Here is a 25,382-nt window from a genome sequence, read left to right on the forward strand (position 1 = left end):
TGAAGCCTCTCTTTGGTCAAAAGTTGTTCAAAGAACGGTCATGATACCTTTGAACATTGAATAGAACCATCTAAAAAGACCTTAAGAAAAGGTCATATTTTCAACAGAAAGCTACAGCGTCAGCTATCTTTCGGAGGAAAGGTACGGATGTAAGTCCCGTATGTTTTCGCTGAACATTTTCTTTTTCTATCCTATTTCTAATGATGAATTGGGGGTTGAAAGAGAGTGACAAAATTATATATTAAAATGACAAGTTAGCATCAACCATTGCAGATGCACAATCCTTCCCAATGACAAATGGTGACTCCATAAGTTTAGAATTTTAAAAGTTTGCATTGACCACTGCGCGGAGAAAAAAACACGGTTATTCGACGGTCACCACGGTAATAATGTCACGCGGGATTCCACGGTAGTAGAGCCGAGGATTTTGGTAATATTATTGATGAGCACAGTAGGATAACCACGCTCATAATAGTATGTCTGTGTCCATAGTAATATTACGGTGAACACGGTCACGGTCATATCACCGTGCTCATCGTATTACAAGAATTAAATTCCACGGTTCTACTACCGCGGAATCCCGTATGACATCACTACCGTTGTAACGGTAGAATAACTGTGTTTTTTTTTTTTTCTCGATGTGTCATTCGCAATTCTGGCAATTTGGCAAAACTGGTTTTACCTTAGTTAAGTTCACTAAAAAGTTTAATTTTAGGTGAGGTTTGCCTGTCTCATAACACTGTCATTTCATTCTTTGTCGTCTTCGAAACGTCCAACCATAATGAGATAAGTGAACACAATCAATAAGACCGGCAACTCTGTCATATCGATAGGACGTGAAACTCGAGGCACGATCGGCGGCTGCGGATGCATCATGAATACTGAACTTCAACGACCGTCGCGTCGTTGAAGACCGTATTTTTTCCTAGCGTACTTTTCGATGTTGCCAAATGTGCGGGAAACCCCATGAATTTTGTCGAAGGGAAAACGGACGACTCGCGATGAACTGGCAGCGTCCAGGCTGTAGGCGCCTCATAACTCACTTGCAGTTGCTCAGGAACATCGATAGAGGGATCATTCTTCGCATATACTCGGACTGTCAGTGCAGTTTATTGACCATTCCGTGTGTTTTACGCCTGCATCCTGGTCTCAAATTCAGACGACGCTGGTCGTCGGCTTTGATGAGCTCCGTAACTTCTCCGCCAGACGATCTCAGTTCTGAAAATGGAATCTTGGGACTCTCTTGCTTTCAAAATGCGAAGAATATGTTCAAACTATGTTCCAATTTCTACTTATTACGATACTAGGGGGCTATGCCCCTGGCCGCTACGCAGCTTAACCCCCAGAGAGCGCTTCGCGCTCTATTAGGCCTGCTTTAACAGAAGAACGACTAAAAGATATGAAAAGATTTTCATGCTCGACTCCCAATTGTCCAATCTCCCTCTGGCCGGGAGCGGTTGAACCAATAAGAATCGGATAAAAAAATCGACATTTATTTCAAATGTCTCGCAAAAACTGAAACGAAACGGAACAAAGCGTTTCATCACGTTTGGATAGTCTGTGCCAAAGGGGCATACCTTCCATTCACCTACCTTACCCGCATGGCGCATGGCGCCTGGGGAAGGCAGAACACTGGTAGAAATCCGTGTTACGATTTCGCAAACATGGCGTTTCCGCAAAACACCATCCTAATCTGGTGAGGGAGAGAGCCCAGCAAAATAATGCCAAAAAATCGGAGAGCATGGCGTCGAACTAGAATGTATCCTTGGTGCGAAGGCTCGGTGATAGCTGAGGCTCTGTCAAAGTAATTACTCCTCAAGAGTCGAGAAAACGATTAAGGAGCAATTAATTGCTGTTCGAGGGCTGCATCGTGAGACACCGGGGGGGGGGGGGGGGGGTATTGTGGGACACGTCTTCGAAACTAACCTCCTTTCGCGCATTTCCGCTCTTGTCATCCACCCAGAAGCGTGGCGTGCTTTGCGATACGTCGATTGATCTGCCATTTAAACCTATGGGAAAGGATCGATAAGCAGGGTGCATGTTCGCAAGGAACACCTTTAAAATCGATTCCTTGCCGTAGCTTCAAATAGGGAAATATCGATAATCGATCATCGACGCCTTGCCACTGCATCTACCGCCGCACTCATTGGCGGATCCAGCAACTTGGCAACACCGGATTTCGTCCATTTAAACCTATGGAAATGTATCGATTCTTAGGGAGTCCAGGGCCAGATGCTCCGACAAGAATCGATTACTTAGCACAGGTTCAAATGGACGAAATCCGGTGTTGCCAAATTGCTGGATCCGCCTCTGGTTGCACTTGCCGGCTTTTGCTACAGACTTTAGAACAGGAACACAGAAAATGACAACTATTCAGAGGAATGGAAAACGTATGAATCAACATCACTATCAATATAATCATCTTTAGACATCATTAGCTAGGTATACCCTGTTTGCTAATATTTCAGGTATAATCCAAAATGTAAATAACATTAAAAATAAATAAATAAATATTATTGGGGATTTTCCAAGTAATGTAAAAAAAAACTAAAAATAAGCAATCATCTTTAGAAGAGCAGCAAACTAGCTGCAGTATGCCTATCTCTCTGGTATAATCGCATTCAAGTAATCATTTCCCTCAGAATTACCCATTCACACAAACTTTTACTAGTCTTTCCTCATCAATTTGGTCTACTCTTAATGAATCCTAGAAATGGAATCAAAACTCATCAAGAATTAATTTTTTTTTAAAAAAAACTAAAACATTATACTGCATTCATCTGTTTACTAGATTTTTAGACAAACATGCACATTCAGTAAAATGTTGTAGGCAATACTGTCGGGGAGAAATGTTTTTCATGACGTTGAGACTTTACACATCGGGCAAAAAAATTAGCTTATTTTCTTATTTGTTTCGTAGTAACTTTATATGATTCATATCTTTTTATTTTTAATATAATTCAACTTTAATGAACGTCTGATGAAAATAAATGGTTGAAAACATATATCTGGGGTATTCGTGCAACCGATCGGCATCACAGGAAATTTGTTATATAATCGCAGTGCTTCGCTGTGTCACCTTCAAAACTTTTCCAATTAAACGGCCTAATCATTTATGCTAATCTTTTAAGCTTTTTTTATTGAACGCCCGTGAACTTCTGATATTTACCCCTAGGACCGTGCTATTTATTTATGCGAAAAAAGTATGAAACCCAACGAAAAATGTGTCAAGCGATAAAATCCGATTGTACATATGCGCGTTACAAACTGTAATTGCCAGCTGGAATAAAACGACTGGTTATTCCCTCAAATCTTCGCACCATCTACGTTTCAGAAAGGTCGGATTAAAATTCAACGAATCAATGAGCAAAAATCTTGGTTTCAAGATAAACGGGAGTTTGGCATTTCATCGTTTGAGCAAGATGACTTCCGATTGATAGATTTGCCTACAGCATGCAAAGGAACTAATGTGTACTGGGTTTAATGAAAGGTCAACAAAATAAGTACACATTATTACAAGAGATTCTTTAAAAGTTTGAATACATTTCACAAGCACTATACGCGGTATGCTAATTTAAATGCTGCTCTCTCTGAGTGGTGAACTATACTTGAAATTCTCCCCTGGAGATGTAGTCACTGCTACCTTGCTAAGAAAAAAAAACACAGCACGAATATTCGAACTTTGCCAAATTTCCCTCAATAAAATATTTACGTGTCAGGAAATGGATGAAAAAAATTTAAATTGCTTAAATTTTTTAGATACTTTACATTCAATGACGGATAAAATCCTCCGAAAAAGCGAAAAAAGTATTCGTATCAGTTTCCTTGAAAATGTATTCTTCGTCGAAAGAGCTTTGACAATTCCTGGCGTTCTTCTTCGGTATGCCTTTATAGGTTCACTATTTAGCATACGGAAGACAGCGATCGATGTTTTTGTGATATACGAAACATTTAAAATTCAAATTTCAATTAGATCCTCACATTCAATCCGTTCTTTTTCCGCCATTGTGCTCATAGCCTGAAGACATTTCCTTATCGTGCTACGGGTATGGACTTTGCTGAAAAATGGAATAAGGGAAAACGGAAGTAGCGGAGGGATGCCAGATATTACTAGTGTTATGATAGCCGTAACAACATTGCCATAACAATTTAGTCAGCATTTACAAATACTTTACATAACTCAGATAAATAGCAATGTTTCTAGTTACACGTTCCTCTGGCAAAGATTTTTCGAGGAAAAATGTACGAATCCTCCGTCTCTAATGAACTAATTTATTTCCAACTAATTCATTTCTAACTAATTTATCAACAAATAGTGAAATATTTTAAAAACACTGTGAAAGCTCGTACCTCACTCGCACACTACCTGATTATTGAACTCAAGACTGAAATGGAAAGGAACGATATATTTTGCCGCTTACCTTACTGCCTCTCTGTTATAGTTAAGGATTTAAAAGTTTAATAGGGTAAAGTATGCGAGGTATGAGCGTAGTAAGTATGCGGGTAAATAAAGATGAGGGAGGGACAAGATTTCAGTGCGTGCCACTGTGTTCAGATTTACATAAAACTCCTAATGATGTCAGTCTGAGTTAAGTTTAGTTTAACTGGGAGACTAAAACAACTACGTAGGTTTACCTATACATAATATCATTAAAAATTTGGGTGCATTCGTATGATGTGTGCTTAAATATATTAGGTGCAATTTCTCAATAAATGTAAAAAGTAGGTAATTTATTGGAGTCTCTTGGACAGCCTCAAAGATCTAAAAAAGATAATCATTATAAAGTTTGGATCACAACTTCTCCTCTTACTTTTTGTTCGACTTATCAGGCACATTTCTGTGGACCAGAATGTAATGGTTCAACTAGGAGTCATTGCGAAAGTTTTCAGGATGAAATAGTCTCATTAGTGGCTTGTTACAGAATAAGTTGCGTTATAACCCACGGAACTAACTTGGAGAGCTAACTTGCAATACGGAGATGCCAAATTGCAGAATTCAGCAACTTGCCTCCGAGTGCACAGTAGTATTTGTATCATCACATGATTGTTAAAAAACTCGAGACGGCCTGAAACCACATCAAATCAGATCAATTTCTGAAAAAAATTTCTGAGGTTGATCAGATTAAATGTGGAACATCGATACAAGCTGTGGCGATTCTTGTAAGTTGGCTTCATTCAAATACATTAAAAATATCGATTTTCGGTAAGGCAGGCTGGCTCACTAGGTATCGATTTTTTTACATGCATTTAAATGGAGGGAAAACAGTGTTGCCGACTCACCAGAATCATCAACGAAAACGTTAATGGAAACGTTATCTAATTCAATTGTAGACGTCAAATAATTGCCTAGCTGAGCAAAATTGATCTAAATCTAAATATCCATCGTCCCAGAGAGGTAAAATTTTTCCTATATACCTAGCACTAGCAATTAAAATGTGTGATGGGGGAGACTTTTAGGACGTTTTTTGAATAACTGGATTCTCAAAATTTGACTAAGTTCATGGCCTTGATGAGCATACCGTGCTCAGAAATAGATCCAAGAGATTGGCAACAATAACATTCTTCCATTTGAATGATCGATTGTTATCGAAGCACCTAGTTCTTCCAAATATCGATTAATTTCCGTTGCTTCGAGTGGAGAGAAAACAATCATGTAGCTAACTTGCTGAATCTGCCAACGACTGAACAGTTACTCCGAACTGAACGTGAAACCCTTATTTAAGTATCATTCCTTTTGTTTAATCGAACCAAGACTTCCGAAACGATTCATCTCCAATTTTTTCACAAACAGAGTTATCAGCAGAACGTCATTCTTTTGGGGCGCGAGGAAGTTGTGCCAAAAAACTTTCCGCCCCTCCGATCGACCGAAATGCACTACTACACTCATACACCATGTCGTATATTTCAACTTGAAGTTTCTATCTTGAAGTTTTGTAGCCAGCTCCAGATATATGACACTGTCATGAGCAAATACATTTTAACCTTAACAACAGTGGAGTGCTCATAGTTTCTCATGGTGTGAACCTTCACAAATATATGAGAGAGCAGATAGGTCCAAAGATTGGATGCCTTGAGAAAAGTCATTTTAGAAATGATGAGCGGTAGCTTGGAGACACGACTGTCTACGGCGAACTCGCTTCAGAGTTTTCAGAAAACTATTAATAGGAAACTTTCGCACGGTGGGGTGTCCGACATAAAAATATCCGAGTGCAACCCCTTCTTCTTCCTGGATGTGGTTATGAAGAAGCTAACGGGAAAATAAGGAGGGAGTCGTAGCGGAATAATAGTATTAATGAAGAGGAAGTAGGGAGGGTTTTTAATGAAGAAGGAGGTCACGAATCTCTATTATTGAGCTGGTTGAACACTGGAAAAAAACACATTGGATCTAGAGTCCAGACTCTTGAAAACATTGACAAGAAAAAGGACTCTTGATTCAATCAGATTTAAGCTTAAAGCAAAAGGAAATCCGCTTAAATTAAGAGGCTTGGTTCTTGATTTAAGCTTAAATCTGATTTAATTAAGAGTATTTTTTCTTGTCGATGTTTTTAAAAGTCTGGACTCTAGATCCAATGTGTTTTTTTCCCAGTGTGGGCCCTACATGGCGGATCGCTTCCCTTCTTACTGTCTGCATCCAAAGTTCTGGTTGGCGCCAAAATCAGTCGAAAGTCAGGAACACACCGTTGATAAAATTACCATACTTTTTTCAGTGCTGTTTTCAGGATATTAATAACCAACCAATTCTTAAGCTTCGACTCAATTTAAAATCCCCAGAGTGACATCACGACTTAAAAAATCCGTAAGGAAAGCGAGAAAGTAAAAACCTGTGCTGAATTACAAATAGGTAAAAGAGAGCGGACAGTTATCCACTTACGAGAGGTTCTATACCTTTTGTGAGAACTCGTCGGCAAAGCGGCAATTAATTAAGAGATACTTAACGATCGGTTTGAATTTCAACGAACGGAAGATCGAAGGAGTGAACGTTGAGCTCTGAGCTCTGGAAGCTTTGCCTGAGCCGCGCCGCACATCGGATCGAGTCAAATAGGGAGCTCGGACATGAAATTTTTTACTTACACTGCAAATTTTGATGTTTAATTCATCACATTTTCAATTATAAGGGGTGATTCTAGCAGAAAATTCTACGAGGAAACCAATGAAGCCACTTCTAGAACCTCAAAGTTTTGTATAAACGGAGTTATAAGCGTTTAAAGTTTCCACAATTTGTCCGACCTCTTCTATTGTGCGCAGTTTGTGCCTGGAGCGTCGCCGGCTTCGCCCACTCGGGAGTACATGAGTTGGCAGTTCTGCCTGCCCCCGCTGCGCGGTGCCCCCCTCGGAACCCACCTATTCCACCCCCTTGCACCCGCGCCCCCCTCGCTGGCTTTTTAGTCCCACTCTTGTCCGCCGGGGCCCCGGCTGCGTTCTCGCGAGGGATGCGAGGGATTCAACGCACTCGAAAATCAAAATGAAAGCCCGCGAAGCGACGCGACGCAAAGGTCAAAGGTTCCGGGCAAACGCTTGTTTTTCCTGCCAATCTCACCATCGACGCCGGCCAGAAACGAGGCATAAGGAATCGAAAGGCCCACGCCTCGCATTCCTACGGAACAAACTCCGTAATTATCATGCTCGCTGTTAAGTGCCTCGATAATTACATGAGTAACATCAAACAATTGACCAGGAATAGACAGCGTATGTGGGAAGAAACGGCGCGAACGAAAGGAGAAAAATTATCGGGGAGTTAATTTTCTCTCCGAGTTAACTTCATCTGAGCCCCGTCTCTCCTGTGCTCTCTAATCTGTAAATAGAGATTTTGTAGGTGTCTGAAATTTGATAAATGTCGTGTTTAAGTGGAAACTACCGAGTGAACTGAACATGAGGATACCGTTGGTTTATGAATTGAACAATTATTGGAGAGGATATGACAAAATGATCTAATCTGCTAAAATACGTGTGTTTAAATGGAAAATACCGCCAGATGACGTCACTAGGCGGTGTATTTTTTCACGTTTAAATCTATTTTTATACTATTTTCCATATTAAAAAAAATTAGAAAATATACTTTGAAATCAGCTCTTCGAGCACTTTCAGATGAAGCAATTAAAAATCTGCATGCAAATTTTCTATTGGACGGATTGAAACAAAACCAGCCTAACTACGTATCATCTTGCCTAATTTCTGCTCAATTTTTCATTTCTGTACCATGAAATAATACAAAATTTTGCTTTGAAATGTTATCAACATTTTTTATATTTTTCATTGTAAATGGAAAAAGCTTTCCGAGGCATGGTGTGGGTTAGTTTTTTCATAGAAAAATGTGCATTCAAAAATCTGGCGACGAAATAATCAATTGGGTTGTTTTAGATTATATTTGCTCAATATATCTTTTCAATTTTCAGAGAGAGAAAAGTTTTCTCAAAGCCACCAAACTGGAGGGGGGGGGGGGGGAGAATTGCAGCTAACCCTCATGACTATCTTTTTACCTGAGTGTTGGAGGCACACAAGTCGTCTTTTGGGGTCAGGAAGATAAAATTTCAGGAAATCTGGACAGTAAAAAGAGGAAAGAGGGAAGGAGGGAAAGAGGGCTTAAGAGAGAAGGAAAAGAAGAAGAGGGGGAAGTTTAAGGGGGGGAAAGAGAACCTAAATTGTTCAAGAAATGAACGGTATAATTTCCAGGCCATGAGAGGAGATAGACTACCACTTCTTACCTCTGAGGAGGCTGGCAGTTTCTACCGGCTGTCAATGAAAATTTGATTTCAATGGGGCTGAATTTCCGACACTCCCTCAGTAACGACTCTTTTGATGGTGGAGAGACGCCAGTTCAGACTTCAAAAGAGGAGGAATGAATTTGTGGAAATTCCAAAAGACCTCTCTAAAATTCTGTTAAAAGCCAATCTGATGGAAAAAGGAGTGAAATCTCATCCTTCAAAGGAGCAGAGATCTGGAAGGCAGTTCTTCAAATACCTTATTTGCCTCTTAAACGTCTCGTACCCTTTTTGAGAGAGGGCTCTCACCTCTTCCTGAAGCTCCCAGCTGAAGACTGTACAGTGTACACATTAAAGAGTAAGGAAAGGATGGTGTATTAGAAGAATCATCTCGGTACAAACTAATACGTAAAACAGCGTGAAGTCCACATTCTATCAAGCATATTGGGGAAACTGTCGAGTATTGTAAACATGTTGAAAACTCAGCTTGGCAATGGTGCAAAATATCCAGAATTCGGCTCTATTCGTGCTTTTCCGCAGTAGGATTAAACCCGTAAATTATTGCTTTCTCAGTGGTAATTGCAAAATTTACGGTAGCGATTGCTCGCGTGCAACTAAATCCAGTGTGGCTCCACGTCCATCCACTGTTGCCACGTCCCTCGTTTATTTAACGGAACGCAAGTTGATGGGGTGGATTCGGTCAGGGTTTGAAGCCGTTAACATGGCAACGGTGCTCCGAGCACGGCGTGAATTGATCATGATCGCGAGCATGTTCCTTGATTTCGGCGAGGACCGGCCCGGCGCAACGGGACCATTCTTACGAGATAAAAATGAGCTGGGCACTTTGAACTTTTCAGTGTTGCCAACTGTCGACGCAGTTGGACAGCTTCAAAAATATGCTTAACTGTCGGCGGAAAAAGGAATCATCACGTAGAAAAAAAAACTTTGTGCATGGGACTCGAGGTTGAGATCAAATGGACCTCTGAAGTTTTCGGATCACGCATTCGAGGCTCGGGTCAGACATCTGAAGTACTTCGGTTTATACCGAGGGGTTCGGGTCACACATCTGAAGTACTTCGGTTTATACCGAGGGGTTTGGGTCAGACATCTGAAGTACCCCAGTACGTACTGAAGTACTTCAGATGTCTGATCCGCACTTCGGCAGCTGGACCTCAAGTTTTCGGATGCGTGATCCGAAAACTTCAGAGATCCATATGACCTAAACTTCGGGTCCCAAGCACGAAGTTTTTTTCCGTGCGCAGTTGCGATGTATCAATTTGGTATCTGTTTATTTAGCCACGGCTCATTTAGCCACGTGGCGAACTGCAACAAAAATTGTTGCACATTGCCACAAACTCTGGGTGCTGTGTGGCTAAATGAAACAAGAAAAATTAGTGTGGCTAAATGCAACAAAAATTGTTGCAGTTAGCCACAGTCTTTGGAATGGCCTACCAAATTCAGCAAAAAAATTGTTATTTATCCTTCCATTCTTATTTTACTGCAGTGTAAGTGATTTTATTGAAGATCTGGAATAGATTAAAAAGTATAAGTAACCATTCGTATGTATTGAAAACAATTTTTTTTTTTAAATTAATTTTACCATCCTCCACTAGTGACCAATGCAATACTGATTCTACTTTACGCTAAAATACATGAAAATCTCCTAATAGGAAAGTATCCGAAGGAATTATTGACTACATGCATCCAGCTCTCCTTCCTTAGATTAGGTCATTAGGTAAGAGAAGGTTATGTTAAGGTAAGGTTAAGTAGGTTATGTTATGTTAGGTTAGGTCAGATAAGGTTAGGTTAGGTTAGGTTAGGTAAGGTTAGGTTAGGTAAGGTTAGGTTAGGTAAGGTTAGGTTAGGTTATGTTAGGTTAGGTTAGGTTAAGTTAGGTTAGGTTAGGTTAGGTTAGGTCAAGTTCGTTTCGATTAGGTCCGGTAACGCTGCAATGTAGATACCTGGTTTTATCCTTTGGCCATGTGGTTAACTGCAACATAATTTGTTGCACTTTGCCACGTTTGCCACACTAATTTTTCTTGTTTCGTTTAGCCACATAGCACCTAAAATCTGTGGCAAGATGCAACATTTTTTGTTGCATTTTGCCACGTGGCTAAATGAGCTGTGGCTAAATGAAACGTAATCTATCAATTTTGCTTTACATTATTTATTGAACAACCATATCAAGAAACCTGTAGATAAATTTTATGTATTTTCAATGCTAAAACTGGAAAAAATTTTCATAACAGTTGCCTGTTCGTTTCTTGGCTGTCGTCATTGGAAATTTACAAAATATTGGACATATCGACGGTGTGTATCGGTAATCACATAACTCGGTTTGCGACGTCGCAAACTTCCTGTTATACTTTACTTTTTAACAAATTGCCTAATATTCATGTTTTTTTTTTGTAATATATTACTCTTTGAATAGAGCGCGTATAATTTTGTATGATACTGTGCAACACCTTTGTTGCGATTTAGTTGCTTGAAGCGCCGCGGTGGGCGAGCAGGGCGATCAGCGTGATGCGCGCATTGGCGCCTACAAACCTAACAGGGATACTTCGAGCATTGCGCAATGCGTGAAGTATCCCAGTTAGGTTTGTAGGCGCCTGTGCGCGTGTCGCGCTGGCAGCACGCCGCGCGCCGCTCCGCTCCGTGTTAGGCTCTGATTTTCAAACGAAGTCAACGTTTTTCAACTCATGATGATGTGGATTATTCCTATTTAAATTGATAAAAAAACAATATGTATTAAATGGAAAACTATACTCAACAGCAATTCTTTAAAGCTGCCGTGATTTTTCTTCTCTGTGCCAAGAAAATTCTGCAAAAACTTCAAGGAATGATATCAATTTCTTCTCATTTGAAAAAATAAAAAAGCAGCGGAAATTTTCAGACACCGCAAACGAGTTATGTGATTGCCGACTTACACCGTCGATATTCTACTTGCAAATCTTGCATTTTCTTGACTATTTGAACCTTTTCTCCCGATGCGAAAAAGAGAACACACCTTTTCTGAAGCAAAGAAAACAGGAAAACACACATAATATTCTCAGATGTTTGAGCCAATATCTCATCAGAACAAAAAAAAAATTCCATTCTCGTAGAATAATCTAGAAAAGCATCGTGCATGCAAACAATGTTACGCGTGCGTTCTTGGAGTTCGTCCAAAATATTACGCTATAAATGAATGTTTGACCTCGAATATAAAGCATTCAGTATTGATCATCACTTCTGTTTCTCTCTCTCTCTTTTTCTTCCTTTTCCATATGTTTCCGAGTTAAAGTACAGAAAAAGATGTCTGTCGAAAAAAGAGTATAAGGATATCGGAGACGGTGATCAAGGTTTTTATTGGACCATAAACTTATACTTAACTCGCCAAACTGTTTATAATACCGCTAGGAATAAAGAACCAAGAGATTCTCAAATTCGTGCCTTAAAGATACTCTTCATTTAAAATAAAATACAGGCAAAAATTCGTTGGATTCAAAAAGGGAACTCAGCGCACCAAGTACAATTCCAGTTGTGACAAGCACAGTTTCGTGGTCAAAAAAAAAAAGTCTCCTCAAACACAAACAAATTTTCCTCAGTAAAACATTTATTTATTCCTCACAGTATCAGTAAAACATTTTAGCATTCTAAAACCTTAGTGAACCAATAATTATATTTGATTATTCCGTGATAAAAACAAAGACTAAAGAAGTCTAAACCTAAATGACTATATGTAAAAGTACAGTTCCATTGAAAGTTTCCAATAAAAAACAACAATTTTTTCGACTTTCATAATTTACCGAAATTTCATCGTCACGTGAAAACTTCAATATTTGTCATAAAAGGCACGATGAGCCACTTCTGAGCCGAGCAAAAAACTACGAGGAACAGAGGTTCCTTCGTTGTAATTAATCCAATTCTTCTCAGCGCGATTATTCTTGTACACGGGCGAAGCTATGTGCGATGACCTCCCGTATTCACATTAAAATGCATCCAATTATACTTAGGTGGGTGCTTATTACGTCTCAGAAAAAAAAGTCCACCTCTTTCCCGAGAAGCCATTCCACCCCCCTCGAGCGGCACGTGGTCAAATTACTCCTTGTCAGCGCACTCAGAGCTTCTCGCACGAATGGAATAAATCAGAGATGATGGGCGAGAGGGGGGGGGGGGGGGGCGAACGCAGAGACGTCGCTCCTCCGCGAACTCGTCGCGTCGCGTCGGGTCGCGAAAAAGCGACACCACATGTTCCCTGGCGGGGCCGCAGCGCGCGCCAAAAGGGGGGCCCATGACGTCATGGCTTCCGACGCGTCGCCATGGCGACCGGATGTTACGGAGGACGCTCCCCGATTCCCAATGCGGCTCGTCTGAATGAATGCAGGCTCGCCGAGGAATACCGAGCGCAGCTCGTAGACGACCAGTCGGGTAATAAATGCTCCCCCCCCCCCTCTACCCACCTATTATCCCTTTTTTTTTAAATGGCAGTTATTCCTGCCTGTATTTGCCTCGTTTTTGAATTCCGACATTTATTACTGAAATATTTAGACAATAATATTTTGCCCTGCCCAGGCTTGCTGCACGGAAAAAAAACTTCGGTCGTGGGACCCAAAGTTGAGGTCGTATGGATCTCTGAAGTTTTCGGATCGCGCATCCGAAAACTTGAGGTCCACCTGCCGAAGTTCGGGTCAAACATCTGAAGTACTTCAGTATGTGTGAACCGAACCCCTCGGTAAATACTAGAGTGCTTCAGATGTTTGACCCGAACTTCGCCAGGTGGACGCGCGATCCAAAAACTTCAGAGATCCATACGAAACTTCGGGTCCCACGCACGCAATTTTTTTTTTCCGTGTGGATACTTATTAGCAGTACTGACGGGAACGAAAAGATTTTGGGAAAAGATACGATGATATTTCTATATTTCCAAGTTGAGTCTAGTTGGTTCAAAAAAAATAATAGGGATGGTCTCGCCAGGGGTGTTAAAATGCTTCAGTACCCCAGAAATTCTGATAAGGGGCTCACGGCTCAGTTAACCTCGGCAGAACTCCTCTGAGGGCACACAAGACTTGAAAACCCCACATGAGGGAAGACTCTTAGGTTAGTTATTAGGGGGGCCCCACCCGAAAATAAGGGCCCCGAAAACGTGTCAGCACCCCCACGAATTTTCGAGCCAGACCAACACTGAGGTAAGAGTACATAAATGAAATGCGTTTGGTTCTCGCTCGATCACAAAATATATCAATTTTGAGAACTACAATTAAAACTTTTGCTGCTCCAATTCAGTTAATGTCTTTAAACCTAATGTTCGAACCATTGTCCGAGAAGTATTAAAGTTCAATAGAGTTCGTCTTGTCCTATCCTGTTAATATCCGGCACTCAATAAACCATTAGCTATTGGGAAAGTTAGTGTAAAAATAATTTAAGATTCCTGATTTAAGTTGCTTTTAAAAGGCAGATGGCGGTATAAGCGGTGTGCTCGGTTCTTACGATAGAAAATTGTGGTTGTCAGTCAAAAACTTTAGCTATGCGATTTTACCCATGTTTGTATAAATCATTTATTGCCTGAGGAATCTGAAACTTCCTACAAATGTTCCCGAGGAACCAAGTAGCTGCAGCGATAAAGTGCCGTGTGTGAAGCTATAGTAGACATACGTGTCTCACATATCGTTGGCCCAAGTGCAAAACCAATTATCTCCGTTTTCAACGTTGCAGACTTTCTGTTAGAAATTTTTTTTTCTGTGGAATAACGTAATTTTTTGAAAGCGTTCTTGATTTTTCTTCCCTGTTAGCAAAATATTCTGTCCAAATGTCAAGCCGTAAAGTTGACTTGTCTCTCTTCACAAGAATAAGATAAGAGTGAAAATTTTAAAACACCGCAATGTTAGATACGTGGTTTTGCACCTTGGTCATTGACAATTGTTAACGTACAATTTAAAGTCATAATCAAAAATCAGCCTAAATAATTTCTTCTTGCTCAATTTCTTTTCATGTTTCATTTTTGTTACAAGAAAAGTAAGTGGCATTCTTCTTCGTAATGCCAAACGAATATTCCTCATAGTTCAAGAAAAATTTACGAGAAATGGCTCAAAACATTACCCAGCTCAGTTTATCTGCACCGAAGGATCCATGACGTGAAATTAGAGTGTGATCGAGCTTAGGAAGAACAAAACGCCTTCAATTTTGCGCATCTGCAACGCGGACATCCCCCGAGTTCGAATAGTTGTATTCAAGATTTGACATAAAACCCTAGTGTGCGCGTCCGTGTGCCGATAAACTACATGAATATGCCCTCATCTAATCTGATATTTTCAACATTAAAGGCAGGTATATTTCTTCTTGAAAATATTTTTGTCTCAAACCCTCCGCGTAGTGCGAGATTTTAAGTTCACCTTGGGGAGACCCACGAGCCAATTTTTGTTCTAGACTTTATTCTTTTCATCGAACGTCAATAACGTGGTTCTTACTCATATCACCAATTACATCAATTGCTCTCTAATGTGTCGAATTTATTCCGTCGTTTGGACAATTTTACAAAGGTACTTTTTAATGCATATGTAAGAGCGCACCGAGAGAAAATAAAAGTGAGTGCAATTTGCCTCGTAACCGATTCTATTGTTATTCAAACAGCTCCTTCGATCCTGGCCATTAGATCTTCATTTATAGCGTCATAAAATCCACTTAAGTATTTTATTGTCACCCAAGTCTGTAACCGTGAAAGGGTTGGAGGATAAAAACTTTCTTCCAAATGCATACGGGCAATCCATAAACTAAAGTATAGCTTTTGCGGTGATGCTGGTGGGCAAAAGAGAGCATGGCTGGGAGGATAGAGATCCTGCCGTAAAGTTCTACCGAACGAAAATTCTGTTGTGTCACGATGCCAATAATTTATTAAAACTTCAATCTGAACATTGATACAATTTCAATGGCAAGATTTTGTTACTTTATTCATCCTTTCTATTCTGCAATGAACCTCGACTCCCTCGATAAAGTCACAATACGGTTCGTGAAAGAAATCACTTTGACTTCATTCTTGAGAGAAACCTTTAAAATCATGAAACGGCAGGCATGAAAAGATGGTAAAGGATTTTGGGGTGCTAAATTTAAGTGTTGGGTTACATACGTTTTGAGAAATAATCAATAATTGTGGGGAATTACTAAGAAGCACTGGATTAAAATTTAGATTGAGGGAAGAAATCAATAAGCATGCTATGGACCTCATTTTTATATGAACGTATGAGATATCATGAAAAGATAACTTTAAGAGAAAATTTGTGCTCTTAAGACTTTTTTCTCTCCATGATGAGACATCAGTTCTAGACTGAATTTTGAACACACTTCGGTGAAATCATTAACTTGTCTTATCGAATCGTTCATTGAGCCGCAGTAGGTTTGTTAAAATTTGGAAATTATAATTTTTAATTTTCGGAGTTCCACTCATGTGAACATTACACTGGGATAAAAACACATTGGATTAAGAGTCCAGACTCTTAAAAACATCAACAAGAAAAAGTACTCTTGATTCAATCAGAATTTAGCTTAAATCAAGAACCACGCCTCTTAATTTAAGCGGATTTCGTTTTGATTCAAACAAAAATCCGATTGAATCAAGAGTATTTTTTCTTGTCGATGTTTTCAAGAGTCTGGACTCTAGATCCAATGTTTTTTTTTCCAGTGTATTTTCAGCAAGTTTAAATAACACCTTTAATGATAATTTTAATGAAAAAATTACACTAGACTATACCCCTGCAAGCCTCGTAGTTATGACGTAATTAGACCCTTGCGCATATTTCAGAAACCCTTTTCATATGCTGGCGCGTGTAGGGTAGTTACGGCATCCGCGCATGCAGATGAAACAGGTACCTAAACTCATCTGATTGTGAGATGAAATCTACTGTAACCGCAAATCTGTCTTGATGAATTTCAAATTGTTCATGAAGTTCAGACGTTCACCAGCAGTCAATGAAGGGAGACTAGCGCTGCATTACTTAATTTTCGGTGAAATGCGCATGGTCAAAGGCTTATGATTAGCATTATTGTGTGCTCCCCAGCCAGCTGCCCCGGTCGAGGAACTTTCCAGCTCATGCAGGGATGAACACTGAATTTTTCAACAGATTGCCCGCTTCCCTGATTCCGTTCTGAGCTGTCTGTTTCTCTCCTGTCCCCCCCTCCTCCTCTTATATCAGCCCCCTCAACTAATCCTCTCCTCTCTAAACCCCTCCCCCCCCCGCTATTCTATTGCTCATTCTGCCGGCGCGGCGTGGTGCTATGCTTTTATGGCCGGAAAGCTACCAGGGTTACTTCAAAATTAACCGTTTTTTTTCCTCAGTTGCATCATAAATGGGATCGATAGTCATCCAGCGCATGAAAAAAGCTTCGATAGAATTTGTTGTGGCTAAATGACATTTTTTGTAAGTCAATAAGAATTTTCACTGGAAAAAAAGTCGCTCGGATCTAGAGTACAGACTCTTAATAACAGTGGCAAGAAAAAATACTCATGATTTAATCCGATTTTTCCTTGAATCGAATAAGAGCCGAGCTTCTTGATTTAGGCGGATTTCCTTTGAATTCAAGGAGGAAGTTTGATTGAATCAAGAGTATGTTTTCTTGTCAATGTTTTCAAGAGTTTGGACTCTGGATCCAAGCGACTTTTTTCCCAGTGTTTCTCCCGAAAACTGGAAATATTCTCACGCCCCAATCGTCCTACAAAAAATATATATCGACGCTGAAATTTCCAAACCACGTATCTCGTTTGCGCTGTTTAAAAATCCCCGCTCCCATTTTTCTTTTTTTTTCTGAAAGCGAATTAGCATTATTTTGTGAAGTTTTCACAAAATTTTCTTCGCACAGAGCAGAAAAATTACAGAGATTTTGAAGACTGAACGTTGAGTAGTTTTTCTTTTAAAAAATAAAGTATAGCAGTAAGTCTGCAACGTCGCAAACCGAGATACGTGATTTGGGAGTTTCACAGTCGATATTTTTGTTTGCCTTAATTACAGAGTAACTAGCCGTTCTGGGATTTTGATGCGAGATGCAAGCCTCCATAGCGAGCCAAAAACCTCATATTTTAAGTTACTCTTGTTTTATGTTTGACCGTTAACGAGTGCCGCGGACCACCCATGTTAAAAAGAATCCTTCAACTATCCAAGAAACGAACAAAATTCAATAAATAATTTTAATGTACCTAAGTCATTCGTGAGAGGGATTTGATAAGTAAAACTTCTCGAATTAAAAACTGATCTCGAAGAAATCCGTGCGTAATTTAAGCGTCACTGGGACGCAATCAATATACACGGTTTCTGACAGCCGAGGTCGGGCTAAGTGAAAAAGTTAAGGAACGTTACGGAAAAAGCTTTCAGCCGTGGAAGTTGTACTAACGAACAATACAGAATTACTGTCTATTCCGGGCTTAGAGGTTATAAGTTACAGGAGCTGAAGCCGTAATTTCGACTGCTCCAGGTTCAGAATCCGAAGAACGGGCGCTACAACCGGTACTTCGGGTCTGAACCCGGAACGAAGTTCTACATAGCCCGAAGGTACGGTTTTCACGGCTAGAATTTACTTTTCGGCGTGATATCCAAGAGCCGACTAGTCTTAAACCCTCCTGGTGAAGGGTCACATCTACTTTAGATTAGATCACAAAATTCTGTGGAGGACGCGGAAGAAAAGTTCGTATCCGCAAAAAAGCAAGGTACAAGTCTCTCGGTAATTGTTTATTTTATTGATGAGGGAAATTTGGCAATGTCTGGAGGTTCATACGACATATTCCCTTACTGTAGGATTTTTCGATGAGCCCCGAGGCCCATAAGGGTGCATACATGTCAAGGCTCATGGGTGAGGTTATATAGTCAGTGGCGAAGCGTGAATGATCGATTATCGATATTTTCCCATTTGAAGCTATGGTAAAAAATCGATTATTAAGGCGTTCCCTGCGAACACCCTGTTCATCGATCCTTTTCTCCGGGTTGAAATGGCAGATCAATCGATATATCGCAAAGCACGCTACGCAATGGTTGTGAGACGGACCAATTCATTTCTCGGAAACCGAATATATGCCGACTTCTCATAAGCCGCAAGATATTGATTCGGCGCCAGTGGCGAGGCGTGAACGATCGATTATCGATATTCCTCCATTTGAAGCTGTGGTAAAAAATCGATTATTAAGGCGTTCAATGCGAACACTCTGTTTATCGATCCTTTCCCGCAGGTTTAAGTGGCAGCAAATCGATGCGTCGGAAAGCACGCCACACCACTGTTGGGCGCCCCGTCTCCCGTCTCGTCTCCAGCCTTGTTCTTTGCCCGACGAACCTAGAGTCCCTCTATACCCAGAATTACGACATCTCACTTTTGGTTGGGCCTGCGTTGGGTTGAAAGTGACCTAAAAAAATCCAATTCTGATTGGTTCTCGCCCATGGAGTCGCAGACGAGTGCACCAAGATGGCGGTACCTCGAATGTGAACAAAAGTAATGAATATATAACTAAATTGTGGATTATCAAGAGTGAATTGTTATTTTCATCGCACCAAAATGAAAATAGATTAAGGAATTATCCTCTAATCAATCTAATTGTATTCTATTGCAATTTCTTTGGTTAGGTTTCGATCAGTTTTGTTGATGTTGTTGTTTTTGGATGACAGATATCGCAGGACTCTTTATCCTTATCCCTAAATATCGTTCGTTTGAGTGCACTCTTTTGTGCCTCCATGGCGAGCCCAGGCCGGCTGCTAGCCAGCTGATAATCGGGATGTCTTAACCCTGTGTATAAAGGGACTCAAGACGAACCTGGCTCGACTCGTGGGCTGTGGAAAACTACACGAGGGACAGCGGTGAATGAAAGGCGGTGTGGCCTTGGGCGACTATTTTCGGCGCACACGCGACGACGGCGACGGCGAACGCAGCCGCGGCGAGCGTCGTTTTACACTCGGATCCGGATTGATTAAAAAATGCGAAATGAAACGGCACTCACCCCTGCCACCCCTTTCGAGCCCCCACCCCCTCCTCCCTCGGCTCCAGCGTCTTTAAGCCGGATTATCAAGTGAGTCGGCCCGTCACGACCCCGGCTCTAACTGCCCGGCTCCAACCCGAGGCCATGTTTCATCGCGCGCTGCCACACTCCCGTCTTTGGGAAAAACTGAAGCCCCTTTATAGTGAGAGCAAAGACTAGAGTCCCTTTATACTGAGAGTCAAGACGATTAGAATTCATTTCTGATTGGTTCCCGTATTTTAGGCCTTCACAGTGTCACAAACGGGAATAAAGATTACATTTTCACCAATTGCAGAGATTGTAATCTGGAATGGACCGGGGAGTCACGGGTTCGGCAAGGAACAAACTGAATGAGAAAAGGAACGGATGAAAGGAATTTGAGAACGGGCCGATCAAAGATTGCGAAAAACTTTCTATTTCCATAATCTTTATTCCCGTTTGTGGCTCCATGAGGAGGGGTTGTCTTGACTCTCAGTATAAAGGGACTCTAGCAAAGACGAATTGTCTGATTGGTTCCAGTATTTCAGGCCTTCACAGTGTCACAACGGGAATGAAGGTTACACTTTCACCAATATAGCAAAGATTATAAACCGGAATGGACCGGGGAATTGGGGGTACGGCAAGGAACAAATGGATTGAGAGATGGAACGGAGACAGAAATTCGGGAATGGGTTAATCAAAGATTACGAAGAACGTCCGATTTGTGGATCTTTGTTCCCGTTTGTAATATCCATGAGCTGCGATGTCTCAACTCTCTCTATAAAGAGACTCTAGGAAAAACGCGGTATGAGCGTTCCAATGCTGCCGAATCTCCGCTGATAAAATGCGAATTTCCCGGGGAAATCGTAATTTTTCAGAGGATTTTAGATGTGTGATCAAAGTATTTGGAATGGTCGATGAAAACTATTTACAGCGACGACTGCCAATGAGCAGGGCACATAGCTGCCTCCCAAAGGGCCATTAAATTTTCATAGTATTTTCTAAAATTACAGGCTAGACAAACAGGGTTTCGATCCTAGTCAAAAGTTGGAGGAAGGAAAAAGTATTTTTTTTTTTATCGATATTTTACCGGAAGGTACGGCAACATTCGAATGTTCTTACAACTTCTCTCCGGAGCTAGGCAATAAGAGCTAGCGCCTAACATTCTAACTTTGCTGAATCCTGTCTAATAAAATACGAGCTCTAGTGAAAATGTGTTACTTATTTTCAGTTAGTTTTTCAGAGGCTTCTAATTTCCTATAGTTGAACGTACTTAGAAATTTCGAGTAAAAGTAATCATAAGTTTGCTCAAAATAAACATTTTGTTGGTGGAGATTTGATAATATTCGAACAGTTCTTCGGAATCTCCCCATAGCAAAACAGCGTACTGATGTCTAAAGTCTAGAAGTACGCAGCTCTGTTGCAGCGATCCAAAATCTCTGATTATGTATTTATTTTTTTTTCAAAAAAGCTCATAATCAACGCACGTACTTGAAATATTCTGTGATTTTTCTTGTATGAGTGAGAAAAATTTAAGAATTTATCGTGATGCGGCTGGTAAGTTTTCATTTAAAAGTATAAAACTTGTGTGAAGTCGCAACGTCGCAATCGAAAACTCACATTTTTCAACCTATTCATCTAAATTTTACGGTAAAAGATCCGAAATCTCTATTATTGTTTTATTTCTATCAAAAAAAGAGAATGGACTCTATTGCCTAATTTTTTTTCAGAATATGCCGAACAGGGTTGAGATTTGTTTAAAAACCCCAAGAGCAATGTTCCTTAGCTCTTTTTACATAGTTAAATTTTACCAGAAATATGCAACGTCTAAATTGAGATTTGTACGTGTTACTTTTCTCTCACTAACATAATGTGCCTCCCTCGTATACCCGGCAATCGAGTTATTTCATAACATGATTACTGAAAAGTGTTTTAATGTAATTTTTTTTAAAATTTATGTTCTTACATACAAAGTAAAGTTGAAGAAATTCTGGCTGTTGTGTGAGCCGAAGTTTTTTTAAAAGACCAAGTCCTACGTAAGATATCGTAGTTATATGGACTCTTTTCCTTCGTACGTTGGTAAACTGAACATGGAGGATGTCAGCATGAAGCGAAAAAAATAAAATTTGCTGTACGTTGCGCCATAGAAAAAAAAAACAAACTTAAGCTTGTGAGCAGACCATATTGATTTCCTTGTGTAAAGATGAGAATAACACACAAAAATAGCCCGAATAATCCCCTAACAATGTTCTTAGCCTCATTTGCCTATTTTCTTGTGTTTTTAATATTGATTTCTCTCTCTTTTATTTTGCTACTATGCAAAACCGGTGGAACATTTCCGACGAATTTAAAACAGATCAGGAAATAGGAGACCACAAAATACCTGTCGGCAAATGGAAAAAGCTTGTAGCTCATAGAAATCAACGTCAAGCTATTAAATAACAAAGACATCGAATTATATAGAAATTCCTCTGAAGAGAAACCATTTTGCGTTAATTCTTTTACCGTCATTTAATACGTAGCTAAAGTTCAACCCAACAGACATAGAATAGAAAACAACAAGTAAGAAATAATCAAGAACGGGAACAGGGTTTCACTCAGCAGACGTTCAACCACTTTAATCGTCTGTCAAAGATTCCATGCATCACCGTCTGCATGAACGAGCACAGAAGTCGCCTTCAATTAATCATGTATGCAATTCGCGCGTACAGATGTCGATATAGTTATCGCGGCCACTCCATGTCGTCTCCGTTGAGTGATGAAGGCGTTCGTCCAAGTCTGCCAATTATGACTGAATATCAGTGTGGGATTGTGTGAAATATGATCTACGAATGTCCCTTTTCGTTTGAAATCGTATTTTTTGAAGTACATTAACTTACATTAGTGTAAAATGGGCGGTGTTTTTCTAGACGGAATAAATGACCATCAGATGTTGCCAATTTACACGAGAACATTTTATTTCTTTTTATAATTTTTAACAGGGAAAAAATCGTACAAAGTCTCTTGAAAATTATAGATAATTTGCTTTAGGCCTAAAGAAAAATTGCCTGAAACTTTCAAATGAAACGGTAAAATGTCCTCCACTAAATAAATGATTGGTCAAATGGAATTCGGCAACAGCTGATATTTTTTGGTTCTCAGTCAAGCGAAAAAGCTCAGATTGGAAGTCACTGAGCATAAGTGATAAAAAATTGAAATTAAAAAGTACTGTATTAATCGTCTGATTGTATATGCTCGGAGATACGCACTTTTTCAAAACTCACAACATAGATTTTCTTCATCATTGATGGTGTTTTTACATTATACAAAACTACTTTGGAGGATCGATTCGGTCAAAATGCAGCGCACAATGCTCATATGCATGCGTCTTTCCCTTCGTTTTGACAGATGAAAGTTCAAATGTGGACGGCTCGAAAAGTAGTACTGTAAAATTCCTTTTCAATGTCATGTATTCCTACGAATGTTATTCAACCGATGACATTTTTTTGCTGTAGCAGTGACGACAAATTCTACGGGAAAAATTACCATCTTCACGTGACAGTAATAGTTTCTTGATTGAGATATTTAAAGGCTGAAAGGCGAAAATGCAGAATGACACTTCCAAAATTGTGCCACCTATGCTTCACTACCTGTGAGGAACAGCTTTGATTTATACCACCATGTCTTTGATCATCGCAAATTTTGGTTAGGTGTGTCGTTATTAATTTTTTATCTAATTATGATGGTAAGTGCCTAATCGATGATGCATCGGAACATCACCTTGCAGTTTGTTTTGGTTATTTTTTTATCGCATATGTGTGTGCAAGCAGAATAGGTACTGAGATGCCCACTTAGTGTTTATTTGAGCCTTTAACTTTTCCTCGGTGAATATTCTAGATTTATTTTCAGCTAGGAGTCCTAGCTCAGGGGTAGCTCATTCATAAACTTAGAAAAATGATGCAGGTATATATATAATAGGGACAAAATGGATGATGAATATGACAAAACGGATAGCTAAGTTTTGATTCAACTTGGGTTTAGGTACAAAAAGTAGGTCTATAAAGTGACATTGACAAATATAGTGGTTGCTTTTGCCATGCAGGTACTTATATTTGGTATGATTTCGTTTTTAACCAAAAATCCCCCATTGTGAAGAAAGAATGTTATAAACCTCCAAATATAAGAGGAAGATGAAGGCCTATCCTAGGTTACATCAAGGGTACAACATACTATCCTTTACATTAAAAAGAGTGTTTAAATATCCTTAGATAACTTTATTTTATCGAGTGAGCAGACTAAATCTCAGGAAATAGATAGACGCTCAATAACCTCTTCTCATGCCCTCTGACGTGGTGATCAAGAGATTGTGTATTCTCAAAATCCAGGACAATTGTTCCACTCTGGACCTATTCTCTCCAAAAGTGTTTAAGCTTCTCTCTTATTCCATGCCTAAAAGATTATTTGACTTTTTCAAAGATATCTGTATTCTGCATCTATTAATGTAGTAAAATCAAGCTCTCACGACGTTACTGAGCTACACGTTTGTGCGTTATCAATTCATTGACACAGCCCAATCCCTCTCTCGACTTGGTTCTTCAGGACTAAGATCATAAGATATTCCTTTTATAATATAGCATTGTCAGAACCAAAGTTGAGGATTGTTCACTCCAGGAAGAGCTAATCCGTTGTAAAGCTACAAAATTCTAAACATGTACATCCTCCAACTGACGAGAAAATGATGAGATTTTAATTGGGTCGAAGGGGTTCATCATGAAAACGGTTACCCTACATTCTAAACATGTAGTCCCCTTAACCTGATTAGAAACCTCAGGGCGTTTTATCCTCTAGGAGGGGTGACAAGAGTGATACATCACCCCGAAACGACTATCCTGCCAGAGAATCCATCGTTGATCGTGCAAAAGTTAGTAGGAGTGTACTCACCACCAAGGTTATTCCAACTGTATTAAAGTGCGAGTCTTGAGGAAGACATGATCGGATACTATTTTCGCAACACTTTCATCGTTCGAACGGCCACGTTCGCATAGGATGCACAGGCTCACGACTCGCGCACTTGGCAAAAGTAAGGGAACTAAGTGGGGAAAAGAAATAAAAACGGGGGGCGGAAAGCGGATTTTTTACGACACCTCAGTCGGATGGGCCCTCGAGGAACGGTATTAAAATGGCGAGTAGCAACCCAGATAGCGGGCGCGGAAAATCGATAAGGGACGGGCGAACGGACGAACCTAGCGGCATGCGCGCCTTGGAAAGGGTGCGCGGGCGACCCCAAACGCGAGGGGCTCGAGCAGTGACTCGCTCTCGAACCCATCGAGCTGCTCGAGTCGACTCAGGATCGAGTCCCTCCAGTGAATCCCTCGTTTTCCTACTCCTTTACCGGAAATACCAGCGAGCAAGAAGGGATATTTTAAAAAATCCCAAGTGTCATCATCACTTGCTAAAACTGTGTAACTGTTCCTCTTGTCTAACCAGAATGGAGATGTTGCATGTGTGAGGAATTTGCGATTTGACCATTGATTCTTATGTAAAAGTTCGCGAGAAACACGATGGTGCCACTGGTTTTCTCTGAAATCAACTCCCAAGCTCAAAAAAAGCTCTCAAGTTGAGGCCAAAATGGAGGGGATATCCCACCCTACCCTGAGAGTCCACGTCTACATCAAGACAAACTCTCCATGCAAAGAGGGAGCAAATACACTGGCAGTGACGCCGTGTTTTCAGTCTTAGAGTCCCCAAATATAGTGGCAGCC

At 40.3% G+C, this 25,382-nt stretch overlaps 1 protein-coding gene across 2 annotated transcripts in view; it reads right to left on the bottom strand.

The window, feature by feature from the left end:
• The window catches only part of Syt1 (Synaptotagmin 1), a 77,909-nt gene extending 53,082 nt beyond the window's left edge, over window positions 1-24,827 (bottom strand). For both annotated transcript variants that reach the window (XM_019052319.2, XM_019052318.2), the window contains exon 1: window positions 24,562-24,827. The gene's annotated coding sequence lies outside the window, so the exon portion shown is untranslated. The remainder of the gene's footprint in view (window positions 1-24,561) is intronic.
• Between the last annotated feature and the right edge of the window lie 555 nt (window positions 24,828-25,382).

Source organism: Bemisia tabaci, chromosome 3 (assembly GCF_918797505.1).
Source record: "Bemisia tabaci chromosome 3, PGI_BMITA_v3".
Lineage (NCBI taxonomy): Eukaryota > Metazoa > Arthropoda > Insecta > Hemiptera > Aleyrodidae > Bemisia > Bemisia tabaci.